This window comes from Silene latifolia, chromosome X (genome assembly GCF_048544455.1).
Source record: "Silene latifolia isolate original U9 population chromosome X, ASM4854445v1, whole genome shotgun sequence".
Classification (NCBI taxonomy): Eukaryota; Viridiplantae; Streptophyta; class Magnoliopsida; order Caryophyllales; family Caryophyllaceae; genus Silene; species Silene latifolia.
In genome coordinates, this window is record NC_133537.1 from 69,489,166 (window position 1) to 69,501,966 (window position 12,801).

A 12,801-nucleotide genomic window follows, 5' to 3' on the forward strand; every position below is an offset into this window, starting at 1 on the left:
TTATGCATATGATTCATAATTGGACATGTGCATGATTATTCTAATGGCGGAAACATTAGTAACTTTTAATCATGTTATCAACTGTATTTAGGTTCAAGGAACGACCATGACTGCTAATGGCAATTCCATTTTCATTTAAATGAATAACCTACGTATCTCGTTGATTCAATATGTATCTTTTAATACTTATCCAACATCTCATGATGTAGTTGGATTCATCATAGTCCATTTTCATCCAGAATTGAAAACTCAAAACTTCCTTTGTAAAGGAAGGTATTAGCTCGTCATTCTTCAATGAGTGATGAGTTATAAACTTTTACAAGATGATTGCTCCCACTAAATTCCATGTCTTCACATGATAATTTCAAACTCCCACTCAATTCCACATGTTTCGAAATTTACTTCTTAATTGAAACATTTCAAGAATTGAAATATAAATTGCATTGCCAAGTTATTAAGATAAAACCATATATGTTCCCATCATATCCATTCAAAATACTTATTTTGAAGTGGTCTCATCTTAACCTTATTAAAAGAGATTTTAATCTCTAACTCACACATGTCATAATGATGTGTAGCAATGTCATTATTCAAATATAAATAATATCTAGAACACGTCCTTCGAAATACCCTTTCGGAAGGAGGTTTAACCACTTCATAATGAGGTTAAGTAATGACATCTGCGTGGTTAAAACTTGGTTATTGAAGATATCGGTATATCAATCCTTGCAACTCGTTTATAACTAGTACGCTACTTTGATTCATTTAGGCTCTTAAGTAAATCTCAAGGTTGAAACTATTGCTCAAAATTTTCATAAACTAGTCAAAACTCTTGTTAAGACTTTATATTGGTCATTTTATTCCAAAACTTTCTTTTGGTCTCCTCGTGTAGTTATCTTGAGAACATACTCTTATGATTACTTCACTTGGTCTCTTTAGTCATATAGAACTTACTTGAGACCATAGATCTCATCTATTGGGTATACTATATAAATAGATATACCTTCATTCAAATCATTCTCTCTTGCGTAGATTTCATTTACACAAGTACACAATTTTTATCTTGCCTCGTGTGTTGTGTCCTCATTTTTCTCCCACTCTATCTTTAGAATAAATACACTAGAGATTCAAAGATAGAATATGAGACACAAATAATGATGTTTGAAGTCTGAGGAGAACTATCTCATAGATTGACTAATAGTTTTAGATTTCGTAAGTGTACTTGGTGATTGACATTCCTTTAAGAGAGTTCATAGACTCAAAATCACTTTATAAATGATCATACACAAGCCTTAAGCATGTGGACTTATAATGAATCCCGTCATTATAGTTGTCTATTAGATCACTTTAAGTGAATAATCATATGTTTCTAAGAGCAAGCATTTAAATACGAATTTTAGAACAAAGGATAAAATGATAAAACGGGTGACTTGGGTTGCAAACCAAGCCACCATTATCCAAAATACAACCAATTATCCAAAATACCTTTCCATGTCGAACACGGAAACTTAAAGGTTCTAAAAATCCAAAACATGATTAAAATAAGACAATAAAAAGCAAAGCTCCATGAAAGCTATTCCTAGCTTCTTGATGGTTTCTCATGCTTGCTTTTCCTTTCCTTGTCTTTGCTTGGTGGAGGCCCTATTTACAATAAAAAGGGAGATACATTATCACAACTTTGTATCATAATACCATAGTTGATTTAGAAACATAAAAGAAAGAATAGTCATTTACCTACTGGAGTGATCTTTCCAGCTTTAATATCACCAAGGTATTTGGAACAATTTCTTTTCCAATGTCCCATACCATTACAATAATGGCATTTATCAAGAGGACCCTTCTTGATTTTTGAAGTGCTAGCATCATTAGCCTTAGCTTTGGTGAAAGTGGGAGCTTGCTTTTTACCCTTCCTCCCATTCTTCTTGAACTTCCCCTTGCTCTTAGTGCTTATGTTAAGCACATCCTTTGGAGGGTTCACATTTAACCCCATGTCCCTCTCAGCTTGCACAAGTAACTTATGCAATTCATCAAGAGACACATCCTTGTCTTGCATGTTAAAATTCACCCGGAATTGAACATACGCTTTGACTTTGGACAAGGAGTGTAGAATCCTATCTACTATGAGTTCTTTGGGGATTTCAACCTTTTGAATCTTCAAGGTCTCGACAAGCTCCATAAGTTTGAGTACATGAGGGCTAACCGTTTGGCCCTCTTTGAAGTCGAGATCAAAGAATGCCGCGGTCGCCTCATATTGGACGATCCGCGGAGTTTGTGAAAACATTGTCACAAGCTTGGAGTAAATCTCATTAGCGGTGCCCATTTTAAAGGCTCTCCTTTGGAGATCCGCCTCCATCGCAAATATCAAGACGTTTTTCATTGCGGCGGACTCCTTATGGTAAGCCTCATATGCTTCCCTAGTGACGGCGGTCGACCTAGTAGTAGGTTCGGGTGGAGAAGCCTCGGTAAGGTAACGAAGCTTGTCGTCACCTTGGGCGGCTAATTTGAGTTGGGTATCCCAATCGGAGAAATTTGACCGATTCTTTTCAAGTTTACATCAATCCATGAAGGATCGGAGCCATGATGAATTAGCGAGAGGTGTGGTGTTAGGGGTTGGTGTTGCCATTTGTTATGAGAAAAGAAGTGGTCTACAAAACAAAATAGAAGGAGTAAAACAAATGTCGTTTTAATAATAATACTCGTAAAAATTGTGATTTAAACAAGTTTTATTGCATTTTTCTAGTGACCTCTACCCAACTAGATAAATGATTCCAAGACCCAAATTCATATCAACTTAGGCACGGGGTAGCCGATGAAACCCTTATCAATATAACTTGGTGGATTAACCTTTTAATCGATTCTACTTTTAGAACTCTTGGTCGATAAATTTACTCTAAAATTTATCTATAGCCCAAAACACATCCGACAAGGGCACGGGGTAGCCGATGAAACCCTTATCAAAAACTTTTGTTGAGTTCAATCCAAATTTCGAATAAATGTGTCCATTATCCAAACCCATATTAATTTGGGCACGGGGTAGCCGATGAAACCCTCATCAACATGAATTCGGTGGATAGACATTCATCACCCACTTCCCCTACGTAACAAGGTTTGTACCCCGGGGTGGCCGAGTGCACTCCCTCGCGAAATAGGTTTTCATGGTTTCTACTATTTGGTAAGGCTATGTCTCAATTGATTTGTTTTAGCGAGAGGTCATGTCAATTTATTATCTATCACGTTTTAAGTGAACTAAAGCGGTGAACTACGATAATTATAATTGACACGGTCGATAAACTCGATGAAAGAAGATGCATGTTTTAGTTATGGCGATTTAGCGATGCATGCGACATATAAATAGAATGCAAAGCATAAAAATAAATCCTAGTATGGCCCTCCTAAAAATAGAAAATATAATTAACTATTACATATTCGGAAACCAACTCCATTGGTCCCTTGAACTTCGGTTGTGGCACGCATCTCGAGGTAACACCGTCTTTATGTATCGCCATCTTGAAGAAATCCGTCTTTGGGAACTCCGAAATTAATAAAATTACATAATGAATTACATGATTTCCTATTATACATTAGTAACTAAAATAAAATGAATCTATTAAATTACAAAACGGTGATACGAGATCACAATAAAATACAACCGAATCGATATTCCCATACATTTCGGGTAATACCAATTAAAAACTAAGGCCATACTAAGTAAAAATTACATAATTCAAAAATTACATAAAATAAAATTATGACAATCATAAAGAAAATGCAGCATTATAATATGTATGAACATGCCCAATTTTATGCTAAATCGCCTTTAAATAGCCAATATCGTATATTACACGGTTTTTACGGATTTGCGTGATTTCAACATTTTATAATCACAAAAATACATAAATTCATATTTATGCATAAGTTAATTACCCTAACCTCTTAGGACTCAAAATTTAGTCTTCACTAATTATTTGACCATAATTAACTCATATTTCTAAAATTTGTTCATTAATGGACCTAAAATTACAATAAAAAGCTATAAACTTCAAATAAATCACAAAATTTCAAATAAATTTGAAATTTGAAATTTAAACTCATGAACATTCTGGAAAAAATACCATGACACTCATAATGTTCAAAAATTTAGGTTAAAAATTTCGAAATTTTATCCGGAAAAACAATGTTGCGGTTTATCGGTTTTTAACAAAATAATCATAAAAACATGAGAAAACTTATATTCATCAACTTTTCAATTTTAGATCTGAAAAAGATAATAAAATGCAACATGTGACATTTTTCCTTAGTCATGGAGTATGTTTTATTAATATTTCACTAATTATGTCACTATTTATGCTATTTTTCTTCAAAAAATCATAAATCATACATAAAGACTTCAATATAACCTATTATTTTACACACATCTTGTAAAATTGCATGTGATAACATACTAAATTTCTATGACTAGATTCGAAATTTATCTCATATTAACCTATTTTATACCTAAAATTGATTTTAATAATGAAAAATCCATTTTTCGAGCATAAGGAGTCCAAAAATTATGAAAATTTGCAGGTCATCTCAAAATAATATATGTGACAACATATCCAAAAATTACTGGAAAATTCGAAGTTTAGCTAATTTTAGTCCGAAAATGACATTTTATTCATAAAATCATATTTTTAATGTCATTATTATGTAATATGAACAATAAAAATCCATAAATTAACCAAAATATCCTAAAAACATTTTAGGACCAGAAATTTTAACATGCATAATGATTTTCATGATATATCATAATAACACAAATTAAACAAGTTTTGTATGTTAATCATATAACTCGGAAAAACTTTTAACCGATTTGCATGCAAACAACCAAGGCTCTGATACCAATTGAAGGAAAAGTAGATCTATATACTTAACATATTCATATATGTTTTATTTTAATTTGTCATAAAATTAATAAGTGATCTTATGCATGCAAACTTTAAACAAAATAAAGAAGAAATATTCATCCTTACATTGGAATTTCGGTTTCTAGGGCACAAGAAAGATCTCCTTCTCTCTTGTTCTTGTGCTTTCCTTTATGGATGAACAAAGACCCAAGTATAGGATCTCTCCCAAGGATTAATACCCAAAGCACACTCTTAATAAAATTAATATTATGAATACTAGACAATATTAATTTTGTAAGAAAAATTGACCCAAAAATTATTTGGTTTATCTCCCAAAACCGGTTGAGAGTGAGAAGAAAGGAAGGTGAAATATTTTTATCTCTCTAAAAATTTTGGTGAATGAATGATACAACAAAATGCATTTTTGTGTATATTAGGTAAAATAGGAGGAAAAACAAAAATGGTTTTTCCTCTCCAAAAAACCGGGTGGAAGAGGGGAACAAAGGGAGCCAATGCATGCTTGAGTTGTTCTTCACAATGAACAATAGGTATGCATGGCTAGTTTAGTAGGTAATCATGGTGCTTACCACTAACAAAATCAACTTAATATAAGCCTAATCCTCCTCATATTTTCGGCACATATGGATAACATGGAATCCATTTTATTTTTGTCAATTTGTCAATATGTCACATGTCACATAAAATTGCTATGTATTTTTAACATATTAAAAATCAACGTATTAATAAAAATACGTCATAAACAAAAATCGACTTAGTAATTCATAATTACTTGTACCAAAGTATTTTACCAATTACATATCACAACAATTTGTATTTATAATAATTCATTTAATTTCAATTGTTTATTTTAAACAATAATTTCATCTGAGTAATGAAACAATTCGATTACTCAGACCGTATCTTATTTAATCAGATTATAATGAGATACGTAAATTTTACTTCCAAAATCGTCCGTCAATTTTCAAGTAATTTAATTAACTCGTAACGTTGTACGATCAATTAAATGATCAATTAAGAGTGTTGCCCTACAGGTATGACCAAGGGGATCAACTGATCACCACCGTCGCACGACAGTAATGTCAAACTCTAGTCAGCCAATCATTACCGATATGTGTGGACCAGTCGACAGTTAAATATTACTTCCCAATTGTATTCTTTATAATGAGACTTAAACATGTGATCATCATGATCAACAGTCGTGATCGCATTATTGTCGGAGGACACATATTCCAACACTATGACCCAAATAAAAACCTAATGGAAAGGAGTATACCTCAGAGCTAGCTACAAGTCAATGCCAAACCGTTTAATGCACATAATCAACTACTTCAAAGCTCAAAGCAAGTGAACAAACTTATGCATATCATGGAATTAAATCGGGTGTTCGACCTTGCAAGACTCATAAATTTGGACTCTCCCGGGTCACTCTTCTCTCAGCAAAGCAAATGGTAAGAATATATGTAGAAGAGAGGGAAAAAAATACAGACTCTCACCTAGACTGCGACCGACAAAACATGTATGCTTGACTAGCATGAATAATGATTCTAGTTACCGTACATACGCATAACCACCGTCAAGAACTATTACATGCCGAACTATTGCAAGTTTTGGATATGTAAGGCTAAGTGGGGAAACAAAGGGCAAAACAAGTATGGAAATGTGAGGGTAAGAGCCAAGCTAGTACCTAACAAACCATCAAAAACCGCATCCCAATCCTCCAACTCGAAATGTAACCATTGCCTCCAAACGTCCAGGCAACAACTATCCCAAAACCGACACCTCCAAATCATAAAATAAGCACATGAGGTGGGTTCTCAACTCAGCCGGAATTTTTCTTATTATTTTTCAATTTCTTTTTTTTTTCCTTCTCTTTTTTTTTTTCTTCTCTTTTTTTTTTTCATTTTCTTTTTCTGGAATGGGCAGTCGATCGACCAGAGACAGCAGTCGATCGACCACCTCTGCTGGACTAAACTCACTGCCCAGATCAGCTTTCTTTTTTCTTCATTTTCTGAGTTTCTTTGTTTCAGGCTGACAAAATAGCAACTCCTGCACTTCTCATAAATGCTCACTCCAACATTACAAAACGAACCAAAACTGCTATAATTCGACAAATTCCTCTACTACTTCCTAGCTCGGCATAATGGTAGGCTAACTATGGGATGTAGTTAAGGGCAACTGGCAGATATGGCTTATAGTGGAGTTAATGGGGCAAAATGAGAAAGGGGGAGATGCAATAGTTCTCAAAACATGTAATACCGACCACAAACCAATGCGTATAGGCAATAAGCAATCAAAACTCATACACGTGCAAAACATGAAATGACGGGAGTACTACTCTCAATCCTAAATTAACCGGTCATGAATGTCACCAATTATAGGCTCTATATCTCAGAAAGTATAAGTAGTTTGCCAAAAGTAATGAGTCAAGTCTAATAACCCGAAGTAAATTCCATAACAAAATTTGAGAAATCACTTTTAACTCTCGCTAAGCAGTTGTGAAAAGGCAAGGAATGGCATATATTTGACGGATAGTGCAATGTCATCATTAATAAACTCTAATCCGACTCAACTATATGCAAAAGTAAACGTGATATTTTTTTGATTTTTTTTGAAATTTTTCGGTTTTATCTTTGTTTTTTTTTTTTTTTTTTTTTGAAATAACACAAATGCAAGCTAAAATGCAGTAAACGTGTGACTGAAATGCAATAAAAAAACAAATGCAGATGAAAAAGACATATGCAAATACCCTCCCCAAACCAAAACGCACAATGCCCCCATTGTGCTCAACAGCAAATCACCAGCAGAAATAGGGAAGAATAAAAGCACAACAAAATAAAAGAAACTAGTAAAGAGGGATCGGAAACTGACAAAAGAATACCTCCCCAAACCAGCCAAAAACGGGGAGGTCACAAGCATCTAATCGCCACCGTCGTACTCGGAACCACTAGACTCTCCGGACCCCGAGTCGCTCTCCTCCTCCTCCGCCTCAGCAGCAGCGGCAGTAGTAGTCGTGGGAGGATGTCTCCTGGCAGGCTAAGGGTAACCGCCCACCGGAGGGACAAAGAAAGACGGGTGAGTCCAGGCACCCTGTGGGAGCATCCCTCCCCGGGCGTACTTCTCGTAAACTGGGTACAGGGCCAGGGCTGTGTCTAGTCGGTGCTGATCAAAGCTCCTGCACAAGTCACTCAACACACGTGACATCCCCCTTTGGTCCATGACCGGAGGGATAACCAAAGGTGTAGGGGGGCGGAAAGTGTCCGGGTAACCCGTGGGTGCAGGAGTAGAGGAGGAGGAGGCTCGTGAAAATGAGGCATGAGCCCGCCTCGAGGTGCTAGCAGTAGCGGTGCCCGTCCCAATAGAGAGCCTGTAGCTAGGCAAGGGCGGGCGAGCTGCCCCCTGGACAGTGGTAAGGGGAAGGATAGGAGGGAGGCTAAGGACAGGGATAGGGTCGCAGATGAAAGAGTCAATCTTCCATCGACTCCGACTATCGACCCACTTCACAGACCTCGCGTAGGCAAGATCCATGAAGCGTAGGTCAGGGTCAATAGGGGCCTCCTCTCGAGGGAAAAGAAGAACTAGGCGGTTGGCGATACGTGTCACCAACCCACCACAAGCAATAGTGGCCAAAGTGCCCTCACTTACAGTCTGAAAGTGAGCGGCAGTCAGAAAAGCGATGTTATAGATACGGGCTACCCGACTTTCAATGTTCAGATATCCCGCCAAGATAGACAGTTCAATAGTATTCACATTATTCGACTCCTTACGGCCGAAAATGGTATTACCCATTAGCCGTAGAAAATAACGAAAAGGGGGCAAGTGGACGGAAGTGCCCGTCCTCTTAGGCCCGTTCCAGTCCCTAATGCATGACCACATGACTCGGTGAACATCAGAAGTTTCCGAGGTGTTACCCTCGAAATAAAGACCCAAAAATCCAGCAAAGTCGGCTAATGTCAGGGAGTAGGTGACATTGAATAGCCGAAAAGAAATGCAAGAGCTACTCCTGTTGGCTTCAAAAGAAGCCTAGTCAAAAGCATAGGACGAGAAAAACTCAAGGGTCAAAATGTAATAAGTGAACTCAGCCATGTCCACTAGACCCGTCATTCCTGTCCCATTTAGCAGGGACACAACAGACTCAAAACAGCCTAATTTCACTAAAGTAGGTTTGTGAAGAAATCGGGTGGCTGTTACTTTCATTTTCGCGACAAAAAGAGCGAACTTGGCTCGCTGAGTAGAAGTGGAAAAAATAACCTGCGGATAGTCAGGTAGACTATCCGTAGTTGAGGATCATCAATGGCGGACCCCGCGGCCGCTTGGCAGCTCCCTGACTGGACTGACCCGCGTACATCGCCTGCTTTCCTTTTGTCATCTTTGCTTCCTACAAAATGAACAAAATTAACAACTAGATTCCCATAACCATTAACAATGTCAATTTATGAAACCCTAACCAACAATCAGAAGTTGGAAACCGAATTAGGGTTTCGAAAATTTGGGGAAAATTGCATTAAACACCTCCTAGTTGCTAATTTGTTTCGAAAATCAAGGGAAAAGAGTAGAAAAAGCAGTTAAAGCATAAAAATCGACAAGAAACTAGCCCTAAATCGATTTTCCCCAGTTCGATTTTTCCGTCTCAATGTAACAATGTTCGAAATTTGGGCATAAAACTTCAGTAAAAATCGAATATAAAGGAGTGAGAAGGGATTAGAGATATACCTTTGACGAGAACTTGAAGATTTAAGCAAGAAAATTCGAGATTAAGGGGGATTTGCAGGAAAATCGCAAGGAAGGGGAAGAAAATAGGGTTTGTTCTCTGATTTTTTTTGATTTTATGAATATGAAGGAATGAATGAGAAAAGAAGGAAAACTTCCCCTATTAAAATGCATTCTGGTCTCGCGCAGGGGTCGATCGACCAGCATCACCAGTCGATCGACCAGTCTTCCTTATACATCTCTTCTGCCTTTTCGCGTAGTGGTCGATCGACTACTCTACCCAGTCGATCGACCAATATCCCTGAGAAACAGTTTCTGCCCCTTTGTTTCCCAGTCGATCGACTGATGAACTTGGTCGATCGACTGCAGGTACTGGCAACAAATCCTTTTTTACGTTAAAATTGCTTTGCCAACATAATTTCCCGTCTTTCTCTCACAAACATTCAGTAAATCACCTTACGCACTTTGCATAAAATAATCACCTGCAAAAATTTTCAAAGGCGCATATTCTCCGAACCAAGAAATTGCTAATTAAAAGGAAAATAAGCTAAAGGTCCTAATGCAAAATAATTAAAATAAAACTGTAAAGATCCTAATTACAAAAGTTTGCAAGCCGGGTTGCCTCCCGGTTAGCGCTGGTTTAAGAGGTCCCGCACGACCTTTTTACCTCAGTTTGCAGCTTCTAAAATTGGGTCAAAGTATAGTACTTCGACCTACCCAACGAAATCGTCTACTCCGTGATAATGTTTCACATATTGGCCATTAACTTTGAACCTTTCTCCAGAGGTCTCAATTCAATCGATCCGAATTTTATAATCGCTTGTGACCGTATAGGGGCAGTCCCTGGATTTCACTTACAGGTAATAAACGAATACGTGCGTTAAAAGAAGTACCTTATCGCCAACATGGAACTCGCGCTTGATGATTCTCTTGTCGTGCCAGCGCTTTGTTTTCTCTTTGTAGATCCTAGCATTATCATAGGCCAGCAGCCTAAATTCCTCCAGCTCATTCAGCTGTGTCATGCGTTTCTCACGAGAGAGGTTAGGATCCAAATTCAAATCACATATAGCCCACCAAGACTTACGTTCCAACTCAACAGGTAAATGACATGTCTTACCATAAATCAATCGGTATGGTGACATCCCGATTGGCGTCTTAAACGCGGTTCTATAAGCCCATAAGACATCATCTAAATTAAGACTCCAATCTTTCCGTGATTTAGAAACAACTTTAGCTAAGACTTCTTTCAATTCTCTATTAGAAATCTCAACCTGACCACTAGTTTGGGGATGATACCCCAAACCTCTACGATGTTGGACACCGAATTTAGTCAATAAAGCACTAAGTTGTTTCTCTTTAAAATGCATTCCCCCATCACTAATGACAACCCTACGGACACCAAAACGAGGAAAAATAATCTTTTTAAACAGTTTAATCACGGCTTTTGCGTCGCAATGGGGAGTAGCGATAGCTTCTACCCATTTGGACACATAATCTACAGCTACGAGGATATATTTATTACCTTGACTGCTCGGAAAAGGTCCTTGATAATCAATGACCCAGACATCGAAAATCTCAACCTCAAGAATGCCTACCTGTGGCATCTCATGTCTCTTGGAAATATTCCCCGATCTTTGACAAGCATCGCACTCAGCAACAAAATTGCGACTATCTGCATGCAAAGTTGGCCAATAGAAACCAGATTGGAGTACCTTTGCCACAGTCCGGGACGGACCATGGTGACCACCATAGGCAGAAGAGTGTCAAGCTTCTAGGATATCCTTCACCTCCCATTGAGGCACGCATCTCCGGATAAGACCGTCTGCACATTCCTTAAAAACATAAGGATCATCCCAAAAGTATTGTCTAGCATCATAAGCGAACCGCTTCTTCTGCTGCCATGAAAGCTCGGGTGGTATCCTACCTGTCACAGCAAAGTTAGCAAAGTCAGCAAACCACGGAGGTGGATAAGACCCTGAAGTAGTAATAGCTAACAGACTCTCATCAGGAAAAGAATCATTAATAGGTAACGAATCCTCCCTTTTACGTCATTTGCAGACGAGATAAATGCTCACCACCACATTCTCTCGCTCCTTTCTTATCTCGATTTCCAAATCAAACTCCTGCAAAAGGAGTATCCACCTCAAAAGCCTCGGCTTCGCATCCTTCTTAAGAAAGAGAGTCTTCAGCGCTGCATGATCAATATAAACAACAACCTTAGAACCTAACAAATAAGATCGAAATTTATCTAAGGAAAAAACTACAGCTAAAAACTCCTTCTCAGTGGTATAATAATTGACTTGAGCCTCATCCAGAGTTCGGCTCGCATAGTATATGGCATTCAAAACTTTGTTCTTCCGCTGTCCCAAAACTGCACCGATCGCATAATCGCTGGCATCACACATAATCTCAAATGGGAGATCCCAATCAGGCGGCTGAATGATTGGTGCAGAAACTAGAGCCTCCTTCAACCTGTTAAAAGCTAAAAGGCACTCATCAGTAAACTCAAAGACAGCATCCTTAAGGAGCAATTGTGTAAGTGGTTTAGCAATTTTTGAAAAATCCTTAATGAAACGCCGATAAAAACCAGCGTGACCAAGGAAACTCCTCACTCCTTTAACGTTCACGGGAGGAGGCAATTACTCAATCACCTGCACTTTTGCTTTATCAACAAGTATACCTCTATCAGAAATCAGATGCCCTAACACAACTCCCTCATTGACCATAAACTGACACTTTTCCCAGTTTAAAACAAGGTTAACATCAATACAACGCTGCATGACTTTATCAAGGTTAGCTAAACAATAATCAAAGTCATTACCATAAACTGAGAAATCGTCCATAAATACCTCCATAATGTTCTCTATATAATCAGAAAAAATCCCCATCATGCACCTCTAAAAGGTAGCTGGGGCGTTACACAATCCGAAGGGCATCTTGCGGTACGCAAAAACCCCCTGTGGACAGGTAAAAGTGGTCTTACTCTGATCATCCAGATGAATAGGGATATGAAGAACCCTGAATATCCGTCTAGAAAACAGAAAAATTTGTTAGAAGCAAGTGTTTCAGTCATTTGGTCAACAAAAGGGAGGGGGAAGTGGTCTTTCTTAGTGGCGGCATTCAACTGTCTATAATCAATGCACATTCGCCACCCTGTCACTACTCGAGTTGGTATTAATTCATTTTT